The sequence below is a fragment of the Palaemon carinicauda genome, chromosome 12 (genome assembly GCF_036898095.1).
Source record: "Palaemon carinicauda isolate YSFRI2023 chromosome 12, ASM3689809v2, whole genome shotgun sequence".
NCBI classification, from domain to species: Eukaryota; Metazoa; Arthropoda; class Malacostraca; order Decapoda; family Palaemonidae; genus Palaemon; species Palaemon carinicauda.
The window spans coordinates 135,904,566-135,922,493 of NC_090736.1; the positions used below are offsets into that span (position 1 = coordinate 135,904,566).

General features: G+C 33.7%; 1 long non-coding RNA gene across 1 annotated transcript in view; it reads left to right on the forward strand.

The window, feature by feature from the left end:
• Window positions 1-17,648, forward strand: part of LOC137651304 (uncharacterized) — a 30,386-nt gene extending 12,738 nt beyond the window's left edge. Inside the window, exons 6-7 of the long non-coding RNA XR_011046074.1 lie at window positions 1,671-15,532; window positions 15,639-17,648. This is a non-coding gene — a long non-coding RNA (uncharacterized lncRNA). The remainder of the gene's footprint in view (window positions 1-1,670; window positions 15,533-15,638) is intronic.
• Window positions 17,649-17,928: the final 280 nt, after the last annotated feature.

Here is a 17,928-nt window from a genome sequence, read left to right on the forward strand (position 1 = left end):
CAGAACGGACAGTGTTGCTAGAAATATGTCTTGCAAGAACAGTTAGATATTCTTAGTCATTAAAGATATCTGAAGACTGGTCTTATTTTGAACAAATTATTAGTCTTCAGGGAAGAATTTGGGGTTAGTGTTTTTGGCAAACATATGGCCGGATTTTAGTATCTCAGGGCAAGCTCTTCAGTAGAGTAGTACTGTATTTTGGTCTTATATTAATTGATATAAAACAGTGTTTAGTCCTTTTTGTATTTGTTGTGCATTGAATTCCACTTTTGAGGTTAGAAGCTTTTACTAAATCTAGAGAATGTTGTATGAACTAGTTTTAAGGTGCGTCCACACTAGCGACAAAACATGTCGACAACAATGTGTACAACCTTGTAGGTAATAAGTCGTTAGACTGTTGACGAAACATTGTTGTCGAGATGTTGGTAGAGATTTATTGGTGATATGTTGGCAACCGTGGTGTGGACGAGTCGATGTGGTTGGAAATACCCGGACAGACACACAACAAGTCTCTAGAATGAGGTGTGGACGGCTTCACCAAGTTGACGCGTGTTGCCAATATGTTGCCAGACATTGTAGCAGACAAAGTTTCATACATTGTTGTCGATATGTGTACCGATGTTGACTGTAAGGTCTCCAACTTTATTGTTGATATGTCGGTAGACATGATGTTGCCAGTGTGGACGCACCTTTATAATACAAACCTAGATATTGATGGTAAAAAGAATTTTTTTGTATGGGCTAGAAAAAAAGTATTCATGAGTGATTTTATTTGAAGTTAAATTGTCTTATACTTTGTGAGAAGATAGTTTACTAGTTTTGAAAGATTACACATGGTGTATCATTATGTATTTGAAGTTTGTGAGATCGCTGTGGTGTTCTCCAATAGTCATTATTTAACCCTTTTACCCCCAAAGGACGTACTGGTACGTTTCACAAAACTCATCTCTTTACTCCCATGGACGTACCAGTACGTCCTTACAAAGAAATGCTATAAAATTTTTTTTTTTCATATTTTTGATAATTTTTTTTGAGAAAATTCAGGCATTTTCCAAGAGAATGAGACCAACCTGACCTCTCTATGACAAAAATTAAGGCTGTTAGAGCAATTTAAAAAAAATATACTGCAAAATGTGCTGGGGAAAAAATAACCCCTTGGGGGTTAAGGGTTGGAAATTTCCTAAGAGCCTGGGGGTAAAAGGGTTAATAACCACTGTGAAAGTGTGCAATCTAAATAACCATGTTCTTTCAATAATTTAAGAAAGATCTTAGTTTTCGGTTAAACGCTAGATTAATTAAGGGAGATTTGGGGTGTGTGGTGATTGGCATTAATGTTGATGGTGATAGATTTACCAATTGTAGAAATAATTGTAGATCATCTTAATGTATAACCAGGCTTAAGTAATAATAATAATAACAACAATAATAACAACAATAATAATGATAATAATAATAATAATAATAATAATAATAATAATAATAATAATAATGGTGATGATGATGATGATACCACCATCAACCAATATAGGTAAAAACCCTTAGTTCACCTACTGCCCCAACTAGTACGGGGAGCCTAGAAACTCGTATATTTGAGTCCTATTCTAATACTTAATAAGCTAATAGATCTTAGTGTGACTTGACATAATTAACTTTTTTTCTCTACTCCTCAGATAATCCTCAATAAACAGCTATTGTGCTCAAGAAAACATCAAGTTTATATTTCAAGCTCTTCCAAAGCAAGCAAGAAGATTCTGCATCATAAGAAGAAACCCAAATCATCTGTTTGCAAGCAAAAGAAGCATTGCCCCCTTAGTGCCCATAAGCAATTTGTCATATAGAGTAATGATTATCCTAACTCGCTTATAAGAGTAATACAGGGTTTTAGGTTTCTCAAATTGTTCATGTATTAGTTTGTCATAACCGTAACCAATGACACACATTCTCTCTCAGAATGGCTTCCTTTTTATTTCAAAGGGATTCTTCATATTTTTTATATCAATTAGTTCAGTAGCCCTCAATTATTAGTCAGTCTAAAATTAGCTGATTAGACATCAAGTCAATAGACATTTAGGATTAATAATCAACCGAAAATGCTATGTGGAATCGGGTAGCTAATATGTTTAGGATATAGTTCAGTGTCGGTTTTAAGCTGTTGTTAAAGTCAGTACCTATTTACTGTAGGCATAATATTTACCGAAATATGTAAGATCATTAAGGTAATTAACACGATTATAAGTAGTTTTCTTGAAGCTCGTGTGTTTAATTACGGGTAGCGTATAGTTGAGGGAGAGTAGGATTTATGTTTTACGAACGTTGCTTTTATAATTATATTACGTTGAACCCGCTAAGCATTAGTTAGATTACCAAGGTACTTTCAGGATAAACTTTTGATTACCGATATTATGATGCAGTTTTGTAGATCATAGGTGAATGGTGTTTAGATATGGTTAGGATCTGTAGTTAAGGGCATTCATTGTCATTAATTGATTATGTCAGTCTTACAATGATTTTGCATAATAATTCATATATAGGTTATGTCAAATTTAGCATATTACAGGCAACATATGCCTAAATTAATAGATGGTTACAATCCTTGATAGGAAATATTCAAGAATAGAATTTGACTGATAATTTTCCATAATTTTTAATCATTTGATATTTGAGTAGATTTGTATTAAGTTTGCCATGAAAATTATGCATCTTGCTAATTTTGAAAAGAAAAATTGATAAAAAATTGATACGTTAGATACTGTATTGTTCAGTATCTTAAGTGCATTGTTATCATTAACATCTATATATTTCAAGACACTGCTGGCTAGTTGATGTTCCTAATTGAAAATTGTACTTTTGTTAATTGTATTTTAGGGGCAAAAGGTATGAATTAGTTAGCAGCCATTAAATGAAATGGTTTAATTAACAAATTACACTAAAAAAATTAAATGTAAAGTGACTTCAGTATGTAGATGACCCTTTTGAATGTATTGAAAACTCAGATTGAAGTGGGTTTATTTCAGGATTTATTAAATTCAGATTAGACATTCTGTTATAAGGAAGTTCTGTAGTGATGTTAGAAATTAGTTGATTATCATTTAGTCTTGAATTAATAGTCAAATTCAATTTAGAATTGCTGTTTTAAAAGTAGCCTCTTATTATTGTCGATAAGTTTAGGTATTAGGAGTAATAACTAGACTTGAAATGAGTGCAAGCTTAAGGGTAATTTTAGAAACATCTGCTTAAGGATAATGAAGGACACTAAATAGATTAACTATTATTAGACAGCCTAAAGGCAAAATTAAATATCAGACCTGTCATTGAATACTATACTTCAATACTTAGCTAATATTCCCCATTTATTTATCGAACTCTGTAAGTAATTATAGAGAATCAGGATTAAATTAGGATATCCTTGATATTTCACAAAGATATATAAGTAGCATCGGTATTATCAAGGGTTAATCTGGTTACATTGATGATGATAGTTTTCTTGAAGATGTACTAAAAGGTGAGAATTATTCAGCAGAGCATTGTTTATTTTACAGACACTTTTAGTTATAGATACGCTAAGCTACCTGATTAGTTGCCCTTTACTTGCCTGTATTGTAAAAATGTGTAAAGGAATGATTAAGTAGGCATATTAAGTGTAGATGAATTCAGGAAAAATTCATCTTGGTTTTTAGAGATGGATATTAACAGGGAAATATTTTACATCCTTGTGAATTAGAAACTTAAATAGAAATCAAATAATTAATTAGTATTTTAGATTTAGGATACCGGTGGTATATAAAACTGTCATTAGAAGTCAAATCTTACTAGGAAAAAAGTCATCTTGTTGTTTGGAGTTAGATACTAACTGGGAAATATTTTATGTCCTTGTGAATGACAAACCTAAATATTGAGAAATTAACATATTTTACATTTCTAGAGCTTGTATATTTTAGTTGCCTCAGTGTCTTGATATATAGAATAGTTTATTTTAAGTTAAGATATAAATCATTATGCAAATGTTAATGTGCTTCACACAATTCCCATCAAACTTAATAAACTTTTATTAAGTTGAACATTTAAATTAACAAATTCAAAGGATGGGAAAATTTTTTTATATTAATTTTTATTGTATAAGGACTTCTGAATTTCAACTTATGGCCTGAGATAATGTCCTGCTCAATTAAGTGTCAATAGGCCCTGTGGGATAATGCCCGCTAGTTTTCAAGTCTCAATAGGGCCTGTGATATAATGTCCTCAGTTAAGTCTTTATAATGCCCTGCTCATTTAAGTGTTTCTAAAACCCTGTGGGATAATGCCCTCCTCAGTTAAGTCTCTTTGAAACCCTGTGGGGATAAAGCTGCCCTCAGTTAAGTCGCTCTCAAACCTTGTGGGATAAAGCTGCCCCCAGTTAAGTCTCTCTCAAACCCTTTGGGATAAAGCTGCCTTAGTTGAATCTCTCTGAAACCTTGTGGGATAATGCCCTCCTCAGTTAAGTCTCTGTAAAATCCATTGGGATAATGCCCTCCTCAATTAAGTCTTTAAAACCCTGTGGGATAATGCTCTCAGTTAAGTCTATAAAACCCTGTGGGATAATGCCCTGCGTGGCTCTCAACTCTTTATAAGACCATGTGTTGTGGGAAGAAAGTTAAAAACAAATCGAGAACTAGAGCCCTTTTTTTAAATAATATTTATAGAGAGCATTAAGAAATTTTATTAATCAATTCTGGTACAAAGTTGAAGTTCAGAAATTCACTACTATGAAATGTGTAGATAGAAAAACTCCGAAAGATTGTAGTAGTTAGAAAAAACTTGGAAAGACTTAAAAATAAAGAGAGCTCCTTGGAGTCAGCATTGCAATGGCCCAATGGAGTGTTCTCGGCAGGGAGTTACCAGCCAGTTATCAGCTTCGAAGTAGGTTCAGAGACCTGTTTTCTAAGCTGACAGCTGATTGCTGAGATGGGGGAAAGTCCCCCCTCTTCCCTTGTGCTCTTCCAGGTGCATACCCATTTTCTATGTCACTTCTGAAGACTGTTTAGTCCCTATCCAGTGTAAGAGAAAACTGCTATCCACAGAAGTTCCAAGGGGGGTTGGTAAGGTTATTCCTGAGATGAGCCATCTGCTTACTTTGTCTCTCACCAATGTCTGTGATTTAGTATGTAGGCAAATACTTGTCTTACTTGTAACTGTTTTTTGTAACATGACCTAAAAATCTGTTGAGTTTTTACAATTGAATTTTTGTAGCAATGTTGAAGAGTAATGGTTATCAAAATTCTAAGTGCAATTCCTCTGTGAATAACTCATGAGGAACTCTACTGGGTTTAAGCAAACTATTCGACATCCTACTTTAAATTTTTCTTGAAATTTATAACAGGACGTTTTGTTTAGAAAAATATGTTGCGTCTTGCAAAAAACCTCTGAAAACCTTGAAACATTTTTAACTTGTTTGTTTGAAATTTGTCTAAATATTTTTTATTTTAGTATTTGATTGTTAAATTCTAAATCTAAATTTTTTTAGCTACTGCTTTCCCGGGCCATTTCGTATAAATTTGGTGATTTTTGTCATTTTTGCTTAATGTGAATTTTGTTGACTGTATCACATGCTGATTTTTTTTTTATGACAAGTTTACATAAAACTTCATTCTACATATTGATAAGTATTGATATATTCTCATATCTTGCCAGATGCCTTTAAAAGATGATTTAGATACACAGTATTGAAATAATCAAAAAGTCAAAAGTTATTCCTTTGGCCAATGATATACCATTACTTTTGTTTTTACATTTTGGACACATATTGCTATTTCAAAAATGGTGCCAGGTTGGGGCTTGGATAGTTTTTCGTCTTTGGCATACATCCATTAAACGTATTTGATATAGAGGATTAGGATAGATGCCATAATGGGCAGTTATAAATGTTTGTAGGAGAGGAATCCTGCAAATTTGTATTATTCAGTAATTAGATTAAAATAGGGTTGTAAATACTAGTGCCTGATGAATCGTGATGGAAGCCATTGGTCGTGAATTGCTTCATAGTCTTTCATGGACTAGAAGACTTACCATCATCAAATAGCTTGTAAAAATGAAACAAGTTATTGAGATTGTAAGGTTGTAAAAAATGAAAAGAAGTTATTCCGATCTCGTTGTTCACTGAAGTTGGTTGCTTTTTTATGACCTATTAGATGATATAGGCTATATTTATGTACTTTTTTCTTTTAGCTTCAGTCCATTATTGATAAGCTACATCTAAGAAAAAACAAGTCTGGTTTAGGTTTCCATCCTACTAAACTTCAAAGTTTCAGTTGGGAGCTTAGTAGTTTTGTTAGATGGTTTTATTTCAGTGAATATGTTCATCCTACCAAGCTTCAATGTCTTAGTTGGGAGCTTAGTAACTTTGTTAGATGTTCTGATTGATTTCACTAAATGTTTCCATCCTACAAAGTTTAAAGTCTTAGTTGGGAGCTTAGTGCCTTTGTTAGATGTTCTGATTTCATTGAATGTTTCCATCCTACCAAGCTTCAAAGTTTTAGTTGGAAGCTTAGTGCCTTTGTTAGATGTTCTGATTTCATTGAATGTATCCATCCTACAAAGCTTCAAAGTCATAGTTGGGAGCTTAGTGCCTTTGTTAGATGTTCTGATTTCATTGAATGTATCCATCCTACAAAGCTTCAAAATCATAGTTGGGAGCTTAGTGCTTTTGATAGTTATTCTGATTTCACTGTTTCCATCCTACCAAGCTTCAAAGTCTTAGTTTGGAGCTTAGTGCCTTTGCTAGATGTTCTGATTTCATTGAATGTATCCATCCTACAAAGCTTCAAAGTCATAGTTGGGAGCTTAGTGCCTTTGTTAGTTGTTCTGATTTCACTGAATGAAAAAGTGGACATGTAGAACAATTTTTTATCCTGTCCTCAAATTGAAATCGAAGCAAACCTCATTTTTAGGTTACCTTCTCTTTTAAGGTTTAAGTGACTTAAATGTGCTATCTTAATGCAACACAAGCTTTGTAAAAGATAGTTGTCATTTCCTGTCAGAAATGATATAAATTTTTTATGGGAATCTGGGTAATCCCAAATTAATACTTTTGTAAAATTAGTAAAGTTGTTTCCTCATAGAGGGTATGTTTATAAATGATTTAAAGAACTTCATTTAGGTACTTCACTATTTGTACCAGATATGATGTAGCTAAGCAATGAATGTTTGCATTGCATTTGCATTACTCAGGGTTTTGAAGTATATCACACAGTAATAGCATTTGAACTTTGAAAAATGATAGAAGAAAGGTGTTGTTTTTCTTGGTCAAAAGTTATGGGAGGCTAACTTAGTTCATAGTTTTGATGTTGCATTGAATACCTTCTCTACCTGATCTTGTGACTAAATTTAGCCTGGGATTAATTAAATTGGTTTTACGGTAATCTGATTTGGAGCTTTCATCTTCGGGAAATTGTACCGTTTGAGATGTCACTGGATTTTTACAGTTTTAATTTTTGATCTTACACTTTAGAGAGATTCAAGGCTATGTATGTGATAATCCCTTTAATAAGTCCACCGAAGATTTATGTTTTAGGGTTCAGGACATCTTTTCAATGATGGATTTTTACAGTTTTAAATTTTTGATCTTACACTTTTAGAGAGATTCAAGGTTATATATGTGATAATTCCTTTAATACGTCCACCGAAGATTTGTGTTTTAGGGTTCAGGACATCTTTTCAATGATAGATTTTTACAGTTTTAAATTTTTGATCTTACACTTTTGGAGAGATTCAAGGCTATGTATGTGATAATCCCTTTAATAAGTCCACCGAAGATTTATGTTTAGGGGTTCAGGACATCTTTTCAATGATGGATTTTTTCTTAAGGCACGAATCCTCATCATTAACGCATTAAAGACTTTATCTTACATACAAGTAGATAGTAGTTTTGTCTACTATTTCTAAAATCTTGTTAAAGGATAATAGATTTTTTCACTCAGATGTGAAAATGATAAAGTGATTTTGTTCTTCAATTAAGTTCATACTTTCAGGAATTCTTGGTATTGTCTGTCAGGTGATTGTGGAGATATAATTTTTTGAAATATTGATCTGTGGAGATTCTTGATTCATGGTTTGCTCTTGGTTTAGTCTGTGACTAACGAATTCTGTTCATGAAAGTGGGAGTAAAGAATCCTAGAAAAATTAATTTTTCGATAGTTTATTCGTCTGATCTAATATAATAGCAGTCCATCGTGACTGATGACAACATTTGAAGTTCCTCAATAGATGAATGACGCAATATGACGAGCCCACAGACATGGTTCGAATATGAGCTGTAAAGATGCATTAAACTAGTGTCTGACCAAAATGACCAGGTAATCCAAACGATATTTTAAAGAAAATCTGGTGTTATTGCATTACTAAGGTTCACTAGGCTAATCTTGGTCTTGCATAGCTTGCCACATTCGGGACATGTCAGATGAGGATTTTGAGGCTGCGGAGACCTCTTGTCTGGTATGTTACTGTTGCTTTTTAAAGTGAAATATTTTGCACAACTCTCCTCCAGAACAATGACTCATTATTAAAACTTCTCTTTGCCAAGGATTTTTCTGTTGGTGAAATTTCCCCATTTCTTTAAAGTTGACTTGGCTTGATCTTTGCGTCTCTCTGTAGGATCACCAGTTCTTCAGTGGCTTTTAGTTGACCACATGAAATCTGTTTTAGAGCTGTTTTTCAAACATAGGATCCCATGACCAAACTAGCATAGGTTGCGTTTGGTAAATGTGGTTTCTAGAAATATGAAAGTGTTCCAGTTGATTGAAGTGCATCAATATAGAGTCCAGGTCTCCAGGTCTCTGTACCATAGAGGAGAATAGAAATAGTTTTTTTATAGTTGTATTTTAGTGGTCTGTTTTACATGGTGGTTCTGGAAATCTCTGGTCCTCGGCTTTCTTCAGCAGATCATCATTGTCTATCTCAATGGTGGATAAAACTACTCTACCAAGGCATTTGAAAAATGGTACTTAAGCAAATTATATCAGTAGCAGGGAAGAAGGGGGAAATTCAGATTTAATTTAGTTTGCTGTATCATAACCACTGATTTTCTTGTATTTATTTGTAAACCAGATGTCTGGTATATTAAAGATAGGGTGTCTTAAGATGTATTGGATTTTTTTGGGGCTATTGGTATAGAGGGAAGTGACTTACAACTGTTGTCATTGAACAGGGTGACATCCATTCGGTATTCTACTTTGGCCCGGTCTTCTCTCAATAAGTTTATGCTGCAATAAAGCCAGCACAGTATTGAGGAGATAAACAGGTTCAATAAGAGCAGAGCAGTACATCACTTTACTTCACTCATTTGCTTCGATGTTGGAATGAAAGAGCTGAAGTATTTTGAAAAATTTATAAAACTCCATATTTTGCAAGCATCTTCCATAGGAGATCACAGGGCACCATGTCAATAATGACTATGTATAAGTGTATTTTGCTCTCTCTCTATTTTATGTGTATTTGCTCAGTAAGATCATGCCAATGTTTCTTCTTTCCTTCCTAAACAAACACTGTCTCTGGTAGCAAAAGTTCACATATCGTGATTGCAGTGTAAAAGCATAACTCTTTGCTACTGTTTTACCAGCTAAAGGAATTTATCTTGACTATTGTTGCAGTAACTTCTCTCTGCTTTATTCATGTACACTAAGAATTATGGAATTCATCCAAATTTCAGGAATTTACTCTCCCTTCCACAGAACGAGCATGATTTTGTACAGCTGGTTTTTTTCAGTGTAGCCCTGGGTTTAAATATTTTACCTGGAATGCTGTCAGGGCTACAGCTTTTGTTTCGTCCTTGTCTGTTATTGCACTCTTAACCTCATACAAATCTGGAAGCTTGTTGAGGTCATGTATGACTGGTAATCTTGCCAGAGCCATAATAAGACTCATTAACAGTATCAAGAATGATTTATTGTAGTCCTGAAAGGCTCATCCAAGTGGTATAGAATCTCATTCCCTTCTTTGAGATGATTGCATCATCAGGCATTTGTGGCAGGGGGGGATTTTGTTATTCTTAAGCCAATAGATGGATATGATGTCATTATAAAAGCCTTGCATGTTTTGGTCAACAAAGCCTTGATTATCCTTAGCCCTTTCTAACCACCAGCAGTCCAGTACCATATAATTCAACGTTGTGCCTTCAACCTCATGGCCTCCCATTTTTGAGCCAGTGCAGATGAAGGAGGGGGAGGGTTTTGCAAAATATGCATCATGTGCTCTCTTTTTTTTCAAGTAATTACTGTATGTTATCAGTTCCCATCAAACTATTCTTCTTAGGATCACTAAGTGAAAACAATAATTGTTAAATCTGCAGCACCTCCTTTCAGTTTGCAGAGCTTTGTCAACTCGGTATCAGGGTCGTCTTCAGGAATGTCGGTTAAGGAAGAGAGGACCTCGAAAGGGTCTGTTGTATCTTGCTATTTCAATGTAGCACACTTCACTTTTTCAAAAGCTGTATGCTTGCAAATTTAAAGTTGAATTCTTAATATGAAGATGGATATCACTAGTAGATGAGCTGTGAAACACCACTCAATATTTTGGCTGGATGGTTATGATATAGCCTAGCATGTTAAAGGTTAAAGGTGACTGGTTTCAGTTCCGGTTCCATCAGAATAGATGCTCACCAGAACGTCAGCCGGGCAAGCCCAACCCCCCAATGTGGTGCCCTACTTCACCAGTAGCCTCCCCAGTAAACAGCTTAAACTCACGGTCCTGGGCGGGGATCGATCTCTTGCCATGCGAATGCTAGGCAAACATGTTACCACTGTACTAGCCAGGATGCGAGTACATGGATCTCTGATGTATTCTTGTATTTTTTAATATATCCTCTAGCTGGAATATTGTTTGTAGTGACAAGATCATGTTTAGCTCATAGTAATCTAAGGCCATTGGCATTCGTATTACCTTTGCTTTGTTTTTATTTTCCCAACATAATCATTGAAATTTCCATATAAGACAACCTTATCAGTTTTTTTTTCTTGGTCGTAGCTTGTATTCAGATGGTGTTTGATGACATTGGATTTGGTAACATATATTAGGTGGCGATGGCAGCTCTAGTATTTAACAATCAGTATGTGGTAGTGGCGTGGACTTATCCAAAATCAATTTGTGATAAAGGATTTTGATAAACAAAATCTACTTCCTAAAAGTGGACATTGATTTTGTGTTAATTTTTAAGTTACTTTATGATATGGAGTTTGAGACCAATTTATTTGTCTGCTAAATGTGATTTTGTCTTGTCTTCTCCTATTTGTAGATTATGACAAAATCAAGAATCTTCATCTTCTTCAGTACTATTTGAGTTCATTATTTAACATTTTTTAGCTGTTGCATTTGGAAGAAGTTAAAGTTCAAAATCCTTTGTTGCTTAAGGTTTTTGTTTTCCATTTACCTTTCTGTCTCAGGATACTTGTACCTTGCTGCAAGTCTGATTCAGAGAGTATTTTAGTCTTTTGGGTTCTGTTACAGGAAGTCAAACTAGACTTTGGTAGTTTTTGATTAAGAATTTCTGTTTGTTCAATAACTTTTACATTTCTGAATTTCTTGTTTACTTACTTGTTTACTTGTTTTGGGTTTAAATCCAACCCTCCACTGAAGTCGAGTGAACTACTTCTCGGGCGGGTCCATATTAATCATCTAACGAAACATTTTCATTATAACTTATACAATTCTTTGATTGTAGCATCTTCCAAATCATATGATCTTGTAAGTTGCAAGTTTTCATTGTATGATTTCAAGATTATTATGACGCTTGCATTCATGAAATTGTGAGCCACTTGCATTAATGGAGATTGTTTATGCATATTTGCATTCAAAGTTGTACACTTTTGCATTCATGAAGTTTGTATATACTTTGCATTCATGAAGTTTGTATATACTTTGGATTCATGAAGTTTTTTACACTTCATTCATGAAGTTTTTTGACACATGCATTCAGAAATCATATTTTCTATACAACTTTCAACTATAGAAAGCCTGTTTTTGTGTAATTTTTCTTTTACTAAGAGGCCTAAATAACTTTTTTTACTTAGGAAGTCTATTTTCCTTTTTGATGTAAAAGATGTCTCAAAATCTGAGGTGGATTTTTACTCAGAAGGTATCTTTGTCAGTTTTTTTTTTCCAATGGTTTGGCTGAAAGAGATAGTTTTTTTTTCCCAATGGTTTGGCTGAAACAGCTTGCAAGTCGATAATTCTCTTGAGTTTACCACCCAAAAGTGTGTTAACTAATCAGTGTGTTTTTATTGTTTATTCCAAAACATTTTGCTAATGATGACAATTTCTATATAGAATGTTGTAAGGTATAGGTATGTTTTTAGAGAATGCATCTTATCCATTTGTCTGAAAACCTGATAGGTTATTGGGGGTTGTTTAAAATGTTTTGAAGGTACTACATTGCAGAAGTCTTAATGTTCTAAAGAACCATTTTAGCTAGAATATATTTTTCCACAAAAGTGTGATGGTTAAGGATTATTTTGGCTAAGTTTTTTTCGTTTTTCCTTGTTGGTTTGCTTGGAAAGTATCCACTCTAGTATTTGCAAGATTGCTCTGCTTGGTGGTCCATTATACTGCTAGTAGTTTTAGCATAAAATGTAAGCTATTTTAGGAGTTAGTTTTGCTCTAAAATTTTGTTAGATTTTGGCCAGGATTTTGCTGAAGAGTGAAAGTATTTTCCTTTCTAGAAAGTGAAGAATGTTTTACTAGAAAATTGAGGTAGATAAATAGAGGAGTCAAGAAGATTTGGCCTATCAAATTAAAATGTTGCCTTAAAGATGGAGAGGTTCTTGCTAGAAAAGTGGAGATTTTTTCATAGTAAAAGGAGTAATGTTGACCTAGAAGTAAAAGATCTTGTTACTTAAAAAGTGCAGAGGATTTGTTCAAGAAACTGAAGAGACCTTTATCTAGCGAGTTGAATGGTTTCCATTTGGATAATAGAAAGTCGGAGCTTTTTTTTGTAGAAAGTGGGACGTTTTAGTTCAGAACATAAAAAGAATTTGGCCTAGGAATTTTCTTTTATCCAATTAGTGGCAATTCTTTTTACTAGAAAGTAGTGTTATTTCCTCAGAAAGGAGACCTTTTATCTTTTAGGATTGAAATTATTTTTCATTAAGAAAATAGTCTTTTGGGGGGAATTTTGTGGTTATCTAGCTGTATTTACTCTTCCAAGCTTTTGGAGGGTATTCTTTGGTGTGTGTTCGAAAGTTTTTTTTTGGCACTGAAAGCTTTAAGGAGTGTTCATTATTAGTGGGCAAAGGAAGTATCATCAGATAGTTTTTTTATTTTTTTTTTTTTACCACGAATGTGCCAGTTCAATGAAGCTTTTGTTCAAGAAAGTCATAAGTGTGAAATAATCTTTTACTCGGAATGTCTGTCCGTTGGAAAACAAATCTTACCCAGAAAGTGTCAGTTTGATAGGTGTATCTATTGCAGGGGGATTTTGGTTGTCAGTCCAATTGATACATACATACATACATATACCAAGGCACTTCCCCCAATTTTTGGGGGTAGCCAACATCAACAAATGAAACAAAAACAAAAAAGGGGACCTCTACTCTCTACGTTCCTCCAATTGATATGTCTCTCTTTATCATAGAAACTAAGACCGTCTATTCCAGAGTTGTTACTTTGGAAGTCAATCAACTTGAAAGTTTTTTATGCTGCGTAATGTCTGTCAATATGAGTGTCTTCTTCGTAGAAAGTGAATGTTCGAATGTCTTTTTTTCTAAGATGACAGTTATTTCAGAGAATTTTGTAGTCTGCCAGTTTGAGAGATCTTTTATTGCTTAGAAAGTTTAGAAGTCCTGTTTTATTCATACGGAAGACAGTTTTTCCTTATGGATTGTTTCAGTTCGAGTTTTATAAGTATAATTTTTCTCTTAAACATTTTAAAATTTCAGCTTGGAAGACAGGTCTTTGAATCTGCCTCAAAGCTTATATCTGTCTGGTTATTCCCTGTTGAGAACACTTAATTGGGTCATTTTGGGGGTTAACCCTTTAGTTTGTAAATCCCAATTTTTTGGGGTAACACTTTTGTTTGTAAATCCCATATTTGGGGGAGTAACCCTTTTGTTTGTATTACGTTGAGATAAGATTTATAGCTTATCCCTTTTCCCAAGATGATAAGTTTGACAGTATTTTCTTTGGAATTGCGGTAGTGTAAAATAGCTTTTTTTTTTTGCTGCCCTAAGTCTTTTAGTTTGAAGTTTTATTTTCAAGAATGGAAATTAACAGGTGTTTTTCCCAAGACAGACCGACCATTTAGGTTTTTTCTTAGGCAGGCTGTCAGTTCAATACACACACACACTCTAGGTCAACTAACAATCCAAGAGATTTTTTTATATTAACATAGAAATCTTTCAGTTGGAGAAGAGTGTCTTAGCCTCTATACCTTAGTCTTCCACTGTCTTGTATTAGAGTTCTCTCTTGCTTGAGGGTACACTCGGGCTTGCTGTTCTATCTTGTTTCTCTTCCTCTTGTTTTGTTAAAGTTTTTATAGATTATATAGGAGATAATTATTTTATTGTTGTTACTCTTAAAGATTTTATTTTTCCTGGTTTCCTTTCCTCACTGGGCTATGTTCCTGGTTGGAGCCCTTGGGCTTATAGCATCCTGCTTTTCCAACTAGGGTTGTAGCTTGGCAAGTAATAATAATACAGTAATAATAATAATAATAATAATAATAATAATAATAATAATAATAACGTAAGGTTTAGTATGTTTCCTGAAATTTTTAATACAAAACGGTCTTCTAGGGAAGAAATAGTTTTCATAACTGGAAGATGCATAATAATTGAATGGCTTGGGGACTGCAATCTTTCCCTGAAGTCTGTTTTATACCAGTGTTAGTTGGTCATGAACGTGTCATTGATAACTCGGTCATAATCAGTAGGAAAAGGCAATGTTCACTCTGTTCTCAGTAACGTATGAAATTGTACATTTTATAGTTAAGTAAGCCTTTCATAGCAGACAATATTGAACCTCAAATATTGTTTATAGGCTTCCTCTGGTGATCTATAGGAATCTTGAAATTTTTAACCTTATTGCTCTGTTCTGATATAGGCAATGTAGGCTATGTTTCTGGGCCTTTCTGATTTGGGATACCTTAATGTAGCAAGAGGGTTTGTGTATCGCCATGATCAGTATAGCTGTATTAGTCAGGGCCACCCATACTAGGTTGGTTTGCTGTGAGGTATGACTAGTGTCTCCCCACTGTCATCGATACTCAGCAGTGGCCAGGGTAGCGATGAAAATGTCCAATCCAAAGCCGTGAATAAGTTCATGATCAGTATAGCTCTGCTAGTCAGGGCCACCCATGCTAGGTTGGTTTGCTGTGAGCAATCAGACTTTTAAGTCTCCTTACATCACCAATCAACTGTGTCCAGCATGGTGATGAAAATGGCTAAGCCATAAATGTCAGGTCTTTGTCCTGGAGTGGACTAGAACTGGCTGCATTTGTTGTTGTTGTTTTGGTGATCAATCTGAAAAGATATTTTCTTTAGTCTCTTGAAAACCAAGAAAAAATTGAAACGAGGTCAGAATAATAAAATTGGTTGCATTTGTTGTTGTTATTGTTTTGGTGATTGATTTGAAAAGAGATTTTCTATAGTCTTGTGAAAACCAAGAAAAATTGAAACGAGATCAGAATAATAAAATTGGTTGCATTTGTTGTTGTTGTTGTTGTTGTTGTTTTGGTGATCAATCTGAAAAGAGATTTTCTTTAGTCTTGTGAAAACCAAGAAAAAATTGAAACGAGATCAGAATAATAAAATTGGTTGCATTTGTTGTTGTTGTTGTTGTTGTTGTTTTGGTGATCAATCTGAAAAGAGATTTTCTTTAGTCTTGTGAAACCCAAGAAAAAATTGAAACGAGATCAGAATAATAAAATTAGTTGCATTTGTTGTTGTTGTTGTTTTGGTGATCAATCTGAAAAGAGATTTTCTTTAGTCTCTTGAAAACCAAGAAAAAATTGAAACGAGATCAGAATAATAAAATTGGTTGCATTTGTTGTTGTTGTTGTTGTTTTGGTGATCAATCTGAAAAGAGATATTCTTTAGTCTTGTGAAAACCAAGAAAAAATTGAAACGAGATCAGAATAATAAAATTGGTTGCATTTGTTGTTGTTGTTGTTGTTGTTGTTGTTGTTTTGGTGATCAATCTGAAAAGAGATATTCTTTAGTCTTGTGAAAACCAAGAAAAAATTGAAACGAGATCAGAATAATAAAATTGGTTGCATTTGTTGTTGTTGTTTTGGTGATCAATCTGAAAAGATATTTTCTTTAGTCTTGTGAAAACCAAGAAAAAATTGAAACGAGATCAGAATAATAAAATTGGTTGCATTTGTTGTTGTTGTTGTTGTTTTGGTGATCAATCTGAAAAGATATTTTCTTTAGTCTTGTGAAAACCAAGAAAAAATTGAAACGAGATCAGAATAATAAAATTAGTTGCATTTGTTGTTGTTGTTGTTGTTGTTTTGGTGATCAATCTGAAAAGATATTTTCTTTAGTCTTGTGAAAACCAAGAAAAAATTGAAACGAGATCAGAATAATAAAATACACAGAGACAAATTTCTGACTCGGTCGTTGGATAATTCTCTCTAATAACCTGGCAATGTCCCGTTACTTCACTTGAACAGTGAAAGCGTTACACCCGTTACTTCACTTGAACAGTGAAAGCGTTACACCCGTTACTTCACTTGAACAGTGAAAGCGTTACACCCGTTACTTCACTTGAACAGTGAAAGCGTTACACCCGTTAATTCACTTGAACAGTGAAAGCGTTACACCCGTTACTTCACTTGAACAGTGAAAGCGTTACACCCGTCAATTCACTTGAACAGTGAAAGCGTCACACCCGTCAATTCACTTGAACAGTGAAAGCGTTCCAGTTCTACGAATACTTGAGGTATTGGGACCATAAAACTTGGTGTTTGTTTCACACGACTATTTTTGATGTGGTAATATGTGTCTTGGTGTAACTTAACTGTATTGTTATAACATGAACTGAAGGATGACTTGTAAATCTGAATAAAATTAGAAAACAAAATTTGTTTGGTTTGCTCAAGTTCCTGTAAATGGTTTGGGTAAAAAGACATCTGAAAGCAATGTGTTAAATATATTCCATACTTACCAATTTATGTAGGGAGTCTGTAAATTTTTTATAGCACCAGTTTGAGTATATAATGGATCAATATTTGAAGAAATTATAAGCCTAAGGTTTTAAATGGTAAATATATCGAAATTAATCCCATTTAATGAATAGCCGGGTAGGCTAGATATATTGAAGGGAATAAATTTTATCACCCCCCCCCCTTCTAAAAAAAAAGTTTCCAATTACGTAATTTAAGGAAGTAAATTAATCATAAGTTGATTGTATAGACCGATGAAATTAATATTTCTAAGTAATAACGTAATTTAACCCCTTTAAAATCTTATGTAAGTTGGTAATTTAAAGAAATGACGTAATTTACCCCCCTTAAAATCTTATGTAAGTTGGTAATTTAAAGAAATAATGTAATTTACCCCCTTGAAAACTGTGCCCAAGTTTGAAAATTTAAAGAATTAACGTAATTTCCCCTATAGAAAATCCTATCTAGTAATTGAAAGAAATAACGTCTAGCGCTAAATTAGAGAGATATCGTAAGTTATCCCCCCAAAAATAGGAATTAAGTAATTTGAAATTAAATTTATCAATTCATAAAGCTTTTAATGCTATTTAAGTGCACAAAATTAACTTGAAATAATGTATGAATTAAGTACTTTTGAGGCAAGACCAATTTTTACTAGTCTCCAAATTAAATCCAGAATTACTGAGTTGATTGGGTTAATTGGTCAACTCACGAGCAAATTGATTTTCTAAAAAAATGATCCAAATGTATAAATATAAGAAGGTAGAAGAAATCATAAGGTGCTATTATCAAATATAAAAAGA